The following is a 9,057-nucleotide window of genomic DNA, read 5'->3' on the forward strand; positions in this document are numbered from 1 at the left end:
AAAAAAAAAAAAGTGGTGTCTTTCATAAAAACATCAAGAAATGAGCAGAAAATTAATTCCAACACACAACTTCCCTTAATATTTTCCAGAACTTTTTGTTCTGCGATGGCACAATACTGGCATTCTGAATAGAAATCAGCTATTTCCACAGCCTTTTAACACAACTCTATCTTATCTTCTTACTCCAGGAAAAAAAAAAAACCTTGACCAGGTCTTCCAAAAAATCCCGTCTAGCCAATCTTTCCTGCTAAATCACTGTTTGTGGTTGTAGACACACATATATTCTATGCTGGCATAAACTTGCACTCATTGCTATTAAGAACACTATCATTCACCCCATTACTCATCCCCCATCCTCAAGCTGCTGCAAGCATTTGTGCAGCCACTCAGTGAACCGGAGCTGAGTTAAAGCTATGTGCTCTTTAGGGAAAAGAAGAAAGAAGAGATTTTAAGTCTGTCACTACTCCCTGCATAGCTTCATACCAAAGTGTTTAAATACCAACTAGGGTCTGGAAGGAAGCACAAGGCAGTTGTGGAATTAAAAGAATGAGAGAGAGAAGCAGCTTCCTTCCCTTAATACATTTAGTCAGATTTTTAGTTTTTGGGGATCTGAATAGCGTAGCAGGGCCTGCGTAAGCCTCAGCATTAGCAAATGATTACCAGAATAAACACACTTATTTCAGTAGAGATATCTGACCTAGCTAACTAAGGGCTACCTTAGTTACAACTACAAATAACTTGACTTTTTATGTTCTTGATCACTAGTGTTACATTTGGGGTCACAAACTAATAGCCTCCAAATACTCATTTCTTTATTTATTCAGTTCTACTGAACCTCTCATCCTCTTTGGCCAATTGCATTCCACCCATCGTTCTCATCACTAATTCCCAATATTTCCCTCCAATTCTCCAACAGAATTAGTTACTTCAGTTTTCCTCTTCTTTCTGGACTCTAATCTTGTTACTGTTATTCTTTCCCCAGTATCTACTGGTTTGTTCCACTTTCCAAGTACTTCTGTATTTATTTTTACCATCCTCAAAACTCTCAGATTCACTTGTTCTTCCCTTTTTACTCTTTTGTTCTTTTTCTCCAGCTCTTCTCTACAGATCCTTTGTTTTTTTCTTCCCCACCGGTGAACACGCAAATAGTTTGTGAACAGGATGTTCCAAGGTGTTTTGCTAGAAGCATTACATATTCTATTCTCCATACTGAGACCTGATGCCAAAAATGAATATTTTCACCACACTGGACTAAACACGTTTGCTGATAAACTCAGTTGTAACATGATGGAAAGCACAGCAATAATAACAAAGTAGCAAGGTCTGAGGCTACAGAAAGTGAGGATTTGCACGAACATAACAGCTGTGGGCCCAAAAATAATGGAAAAAAAATCTGCTTACAGTCAGAAGGCCTCAGTTATGCAGGGATCCTCAGCAAGATACCCTTAGCTCCACTGTCAATTCTTAACTGAGGGCTGGGAAGTGGCTCCATCCCTTCTGGTCACACAGCTGCATTGCATGCACCTGAGCTCCCCTGCCTTCCTACCAGGTGCTCAATTAGTGTTTCAAGAAGCCATGACTTAGCATTTCTACTACATCAGTCTTAGATTCTTAGATCAGATTTGCTCTCTGATGAGAAGTAGTAATTTAATATTCAGTAAATTCTCCTTTAGAGACACCTGATAGGCACTGTATTTCTTTTTACTTCAGTAGTGACAGTATGCAAAATGTTTTACTACTGACAGAAGAACAATATCTTGATTTCAAATCATTTCGTAGTCTGCTCATTAATAATAGTTTTCCTATGATAATAAATGGTATATTCTCTCTAATTCCTAATTAGTTCCACTAACTTCTGTTACAGTAAAATGTGTAAAAACATCATTAAATACGTTTCTTAGAATGTTAATTAATAAACATAACAAGGGTATTTTTGTACTTCAAAGTGCATTAAGTAGATTAACCATGCACAAGAAGCACCACAGCAGTGTCCAGCAAATACTATTAGCTTTCTAACCTTCTATCCTATCCTGAAGCCGTGTTAGTAACAAGAGGGATCCATTAATAGAAATCAATGTAGTAACAACCACCACAGCACAAGGGTGAATAAAGCAAAAGAGCACTGCTATGTTCTTGTAACAGCACTGCCTCAGGACTTGTCCTGACAACATGCCTGCATAAGCCATGGGCAGCATCGCAGAGCTGCACATCCCTTTTATCATCGTGCCCTCCTACCCACTGCATGCACCCTTCCAGCAAGGCTAGGTAGTTATCTCAGCACTATGCCACAGTCTTACTATGGGTACACAAAGGTGTTTGTTGCAGTTCTCCCATCCATTGCAGAAACACAAGGGAGAGTTCCTAGCCAGATTTACAGGTTGAGAAGAGAGCTGCTATCAAAAATATTTTCAGATTCTTCCTTTTCCTTTTCCCCTTCCCTTTCCCTTTCCCTTTTCTCTTTCCCTTTCCTTTTCTTTTTAATATTTGCATGTATATTTTAAACCTTTCTGCAATAGAATCACAGAATATCCTGAGTTGGAAGGAACCCACAGGGATCAAGTACCCTGTGTGTTCACTTGAACAAACACAGGCACACACACAGTCATATTCTTATTTTGCATTAGTTTTCCACCTCCAAATGAAGGCAGAGAGCATCAAAGACAAAACTGGGAAGCCAGCAAGACTGAAGACCTTGCATTGGCCTTCCACACTCCTAGAGAACTAGGGCAAATGGCTACACAACATCTCATAACATGTTCTACATTTACAGTTGTCATAACAAAAAACTAATAGCCACCTCTCAGGCATCTTCTGTATATCATCATCTCTTTTTTTCCTGTACAAGTAGAGCATCCAAATAACTCAAATTTTCCCAAAACTCTGTAGGTCTTTAGAAATATTCTCTACTACAAAATGGAAAAGAGATACTTAACATCTACTTGTGCTTAACAGTTTGCCCATAAGCTTTGTTTCAGGCATGAAGAGCTTCCCATGGAGAATTGGAACCTAGACAGTTTATAGTAGAGCTTTTTTCTCAGGATAGATAGTGCTATATGCCATGCAGTGAGATGTCTGAGTACTCCTCTAGAGCATCTGCAGCATTATATCTATCATCCCACTTTCTAATGGTGTTATGTCCCATTGTGATAAGTAGAGCACCAAAGTACTTGGACAAACATGGAATCACTTCATGTTGTATATCTGACTTTCTTATAATTTAGAAAGGTAGGGGGAGTGTCCTTTGTATTCAAAAGCCAGCTTTTTTCAGACAATACAAAAGGATGTCTCACTGCCAGAATATTCAATACCAGTTGAAGAGAATTTTGAAATAGTCACATAGTTTTGTAGGTAAGTACCATAATAATCTACATAAAATGTAACTACTAAACCTAACAAATTAGTTAAAAGGTGATTCAATACTTTTTTTTTTTTAATGCACATAGCATCTTCTGAGTTAACATCTATTTCTGAATTAATACATATTTGCATGATAATTAAGCTATTCAGTATCTATAGCATTGCATGAAAAAGGGCTTTGGAGTTAGAAGAGCGAGATCTCTTCTATTTACCTCAATAAAATATCTGCACTTTATGGGGGCAACTGTAGTAGTTACAAGTATGACATGTGGGTTTATCCTAAATTGTGACCAAATCCAAAGAGAAGCCAGTTCTCATGAATTTCTACAAACAGAAATCTTCATGAGTACTGAAGACTTCCTTCCTTTGAAGCCTAACTGAAGGAAAATTGCTGAACCTGAGTGCTGATTCATTCAGACAGGACAGCTGGCCTCATTACTTTAAACAAATTCAGAAGTAAGATGTGGGAGAGACAGAAGGGCCTCTCATGAGAGCCTCTGATTGCCTGCAAGCTAGCATGTCAAGGTCTGAGAAAGAAGAATATATACTTCGCTGGGACAAAGTTTGCTGTGGAGATTGATAGAACTGTTAACTTTATCAGCAGATATACATGTACTGAGGATCTGGACTCCATTAAACTAGTTTTGAAATAGCTTATAAATAAAACTAGAATTCCAGAAGTTTTTTTCAGTTGGACTCACAGTGAACACTTCCATCAAGCTGCACTGACCTCAAGGTCTTTTGCAGTCTTTTCTTAAAAAAGAAAATAAATTAAATTATTCTCCCAGATGGTGAGCCCAGCAACTCAGACACTAATCCCCCAAGCTTACATCAGCCTATTCACAACACATCAAAGCACAGATCTTTTTTCACTCCCTAGAAAACATTCAAGCAAGTAGAAAAGCTAATACTCCTCTTTTTTTTCCCCCTTTCTTTTGTCAATCAAACTGTAAAACATATTAAGAGAGACATTTGAAGAGTGGCAAAATCTGTCTGCTCCTTACAAAGCTAACAATTTAGGATGCAAAATTTCTGAAGCAACTGCTAACTATTGCTGTTATTAAAACACTGCTGAAATATGTATCACAAGTAGTGGCACTCACATGATATTTCTGTACAGACACAGCTATAAAATGCCTAAGACCACATATTTAGCAAGATATTTTCCTAGTTACTTTCCTCAAGTGTCTGATAAACAGCAGCAACTAAAGGTTAACCAGACCTGCAAGGAGGCTCAGGGCAGAAAGAACATTCAGTAGCTGACATGAGGAGTAATAGTCAAACCATCAACAAGATTGTTACAGCTAACTGATTTTCAATTGAAGTGTGTCTTTAGCTTGCTTTCTTCTCTGTGCCCTTTAGGATGTCTGAAGCCAGTCTGTTCTTTTTATTGGTATATGTTACAAAGAACACTTATAGTTCACGTCAACCTGCACAAAGCAGGTTATTAATAATACTCCTTATTGAACACTGTAACTGAGAAAGGAGATTTTTGTCACAGTACTAATTTCTAATTGGCTGCTAGGGAGAGATATGAGAGTTTTATATGTAAGCAAACACAGTTCTCCAAGTACATATGTAACTGCAAAGAGTAATAGATTGGAGAGAGTAATTCTCAACAGCTTCTATTCAGTGTTTAAGTTTTACTGCTCTTCTACTATTAAACAGGGCTTAATTAAAAGCTATCTTACAGAATATCTTACTTAACTATAGGAAGTTGTGTTCATTTCCTAAGAAATGCATTAAGCACTAAAATCAGAATCATATTTAAAGAGAGGCATGGATTACAAATTTTCTAAATATAACTAAGATAGAGTGTTAAGACAGTTAGGTCCTGTTGGTGGATTTTTTTTTCCTGCACAGAAAAATGATGGCTATCAAACATTACTAATACAGGATATTAGAATAATGTAATTTAAATTAGCTACAATTCTCATCTTTCCAAATTTCAGTGTTTGTATCTGCTAAGTTAAAAGGAAAGCCAAGGGCTTCATGACTGAGAAGAATTTCAAGGCAAAGGTCACACATTCCTGACTTAACTATACACACCTGACTGGAAACACGGAACTGTTGGTGATATGTAAAGAACCAATACCTACTGGGAAAGTGAAAAACAATACTACTTTCTTAAAAAAATTTTCTCTCATTCAAATAGGTATCTCTCCTTTTGCATATATTGAATAATATTTACAATACTAATCCTTTGCTACCTCTTGTTGTATACCTTTTTTTTTTTTTAAATACAGCTTTCCTAAACAGATGCTCTTTAGGCTTTGTTTTCGATTTAGAGGCAAGACAGAAGTGAAGTCGCTTTAAAAACATAAGACTTTAGTCAAATTAGCAATGAATAGTAAACAAGGACTTTTGGATGAAGGATTTTACCAGAATGAAAACAAATATTCCTGTGTTGGGTAATAATGTAACACCTACACTCTGAAACATATACTAAGAGAAAAATACAATAGTAATACCAACAAAGGAAAAGTCACATAAAAACTCAAAATATATTCCAAGTTATTATTCTATCATTCCTTCAAAAAATACATATTCTAGCTGTCACTGGGTATCTACAGAGAAACCCCTATGTGGTAACAAGCTGGCAAGAAACTGACATACATTCAGGACAGATAACAGCAAAGTTGGCTGTGGAATCATATGATTAAGTTTATGGATGCAGAAACTTTTTTTTTTTTTTTTGTTATAAATCCACTTTCAGCAGCTGCTGTCACTCCCACCCAGGCTATTTGTTTACTCTTATTCCTGAACTGTGAGTAGTTTACTGTGTCTGTAAAACCAGTGGTTTTATAGGCACCTTGTAAATGTGATAGACAGAATAGTAGGAAACAAAAACAAACATACAATCAAACAACAACAAAAAAAGCTGGTTTGTTAATTTACATTCAGCTCTACAACAGCATGGCTGTACCACTGAACAGGAAAGAAGATCTGCACTGAAAAAGAGACCCAGACCTTCAGAAAACAGCAACAGGGAAGACACTTTTCAGAAAACAATTCTGCCTCCTTAAAATAATAATAATAATAATAATAATAATAATAATAATAATAATAATTTTTAAAAAGAAATATTAAAAATGCACCTAAAAACAATATCACTTGGAAGATGTAAATGACAGCACAACTGGTAGTAATTTTGAGGACCAGTCAGAATCTGGTAGAGATCAGCAAGTAGTAAGAACTGTTACCAGTGATAGTAGTTTGTACAATATGCTATTAACATGTTGGTCTGAAGGGAGAAATCAAGAACAGCATGAAGTGTGTTCAGTTAGGAGTTTCTTCTAACCCTCAAAACAGCTTTCTCCAGTGATTGGAGTGGAGTTGGCACAAATGGGACACTTGAGAGAATGAATACTAGTGGAATAAGGAGAGCCATAGGAGAATGGAAAGTCTGATTAGCAATCTAAAAATAATAGGTAGAAGTCAGAGCCAAAAGATTCAGTTCCATATAGTGCAAGAGGATCTGCACAAATAAAGGGAATACAGGAAATAATCACTAACAAGGCATTGCAATAGTGAGATAATTCTTTAGTTATCCCCCAGGAGTGTTTTCTCAGTGCCTATGTTTTTTGAGTCAATATTGATTGTTGTGCTGTTACCAAAGTTGGAGGTGAAAGTAAAATGTGCCTCCGGGGTGAAGTCTCACAAATGGAAGAGCTCGGTTATTTAATAATCTCTTCATTGATCTGGCTCAAATTAGCTGTGACTATGAAGCCATGGAGACTTCACCAAGCCAGTCTCAGGGACAAGGTACAGCCCATTATTGTTATAACTTAAAAATAAGTAAATAAAAATAAAAAATCTATTTACTATTTTTGCAGATAGAGGGGGAAAAAAAAGCAACATAACAAAACAAAAACCAACCAATGGCCCTGGATAGCAGAAGTCAAACACAGAGCCAGGCTGCTAAGGATTTCTGCTTCACAGGATCATTTCAGACAAAGGAAAAAAAAAAAACAAAAACACGTGGGTTAGAAACAAAAACAAATCCATATGCTGCCTAAGGGAGGAGTGCTAAGCAAACACAGCAATGCATTAAGATCTTCTCCCCTCCACTCAGACTAAAATTCACCCAGCCAGGAAACACCGGTTTGTTGATAATGGTCTGAACTACTCTTTTGATTATTTTTTAAAAAGGAAGGTTTTAGAGAGCCTACAAATATTAAAATCTGTTGCTTAAAAATTATTTTCTAAGACTTTCAATGTGTCACTTTTGGTGAAGGAGGAAATGATTTTAGTATCTCAGAGCTGCGCACTTAACATGCAGTCTCAAGATTGCTGAGGGGAGAAACAGCTTTCCTCTCAAATGTTTGTCTAAATGTTTAAATGCTGCTTCCAAGCAAGGTGCATTTCACTATTTTCTTATAGAAAAAGCATAGACCACAGATTATGTTGACAGACTCCACCATTCACTGGTATCAATTGTGAAGGCAGAATATGCCCTCTAGTATTCAGGAAACAAACAGATTTATCCTGTTGCCATACATTTCTCAGCCTTGAATTCCTTCAGGTGGTGCCTCTTGACCCCATTTCACAACTCAGTTTTCCAGCCTACATTCAGCCCCTGCTGAACCCCCTTGTCCCTTGATGCTATTCCTCCAAAGTCCCTTGGGGATGCTCAGCTCCTGCAGAAATGTATTGGTTATGTTCCAACATTCAGTTTACTGAATATAGTGAAGTGTTTGGCTCCACTTCAGCTTGATTTATATTGAAATCTGAAATACTATGGCATGCAACTCTGAACCCACTACAAAGACTAATCAAAAAGTGTATTAACAGATAGAAAGGATCACACACATTTTCTTTTCCTAACTGCTAATGAAGAGTTTTATGTCTAGAGAACAGTAGGTTATTCCACGGTACCTACATGCAAAAATACATCTCTGACATATCTAGAGCATCACCCTTAGCCTTTCATTAAGGAATAAGTAATTTAAATATCCTTGTACAAAACAAGTAGAAGAGAAGCAAATTCTTGTTAGGTGATAGGTCTCCTGAGACAGACAAGGTCACAGTGCACCTGAGGAAGCACATCCAGTCTCAGCTCAGCACAGTGCCCTGTATCCGCATTGAATGTCCTGCAGCCCCACCTCAAAGCTCATCAAGCCCTTTCCCAAGGCTTTGTATCGTGTATACATTGAAAGTCGATGACTATCAAAGCATGTTTTGAGACTGTGTGTATTCATTCTTTATGACTTGAAGCCCACGGCTGTTATCTTCTAATCAGTCAGCATGTTAGCTGCCCTGTGGTGTCTTAAGAAATCAAATAAATGTCTCAGTGAGGCATTTTCTGTACATACTCATCTCACATGTAGGATGCCCTTGCTGAGAGTGAATAAGAGCCTCTCCTGCTTAACTGGAAAACCAAAGTAGGCAAAGGAGCAGCAGAGGAGCTCCTGCAAATGCTACACAGCCAAGCGCCATTTCCTTGCAGCCCCACAGCCATGTAGGCCTGCTTCATAACCATGAAAGAAAGCCCTGACAGGCATGAAGGCACTTCCACCTGAAGTAGGAATGCGTGCTAGTTCATCCCTTTCACCTTTCTGCCAAAAACCTGTTAAAAACACTGGTTTCATGATTTTTCTCTTCTGATACCTTGAATTTAAAGGGAATTAGTTGGGTTGTTTTTTTTCTGTTTTATTACAGGAAGCAGGAAATATGCAGCCAAACCTGCAGCCCACAACT

General features: G+C 37.4%; 1 long non-coding RNA gene across 1 annotated transcript in view; it reads right to left on the minus strand.

Annotated features, from left to right (window-relative positions):
• LOC109368778 overlaps positions 1–1,509 on the minus strand; it is a 5,214-nt gene extending 3,705 nt beyond the window's left edge. Inside the window, exon 1 of the long non-coding RNA XR_002117109.1 lies at positions 1,402–1,509. This is a non-coding gene — a long non-coding RNA (uncharacterized LOC109368778). The remainder of the gene's footprint in view (positions 1–1,401) is intronic.
• Between the last annotated feature and the right edge of the window lie 7,548 nt (positions 1,510–9,057).

Source organism: Meleagris gallopavo, chromosome 8, assembly GCF_000146605.3.
Source record: "Meleagris gallopavo isolate NT-WF06-2002-E0010 breed Aviagen turkey brand Nicholas breeding stock chromosome 8, Turkey_5.1, whole genome shotgun sequence".
Classification (NCBI taxonomy): domain Eukaryota; kingdom Metazoa; phylum Chordata; class Aves; order Galliformes; family Phasianidae; genus Meleagris; species Meleagris gallopavo.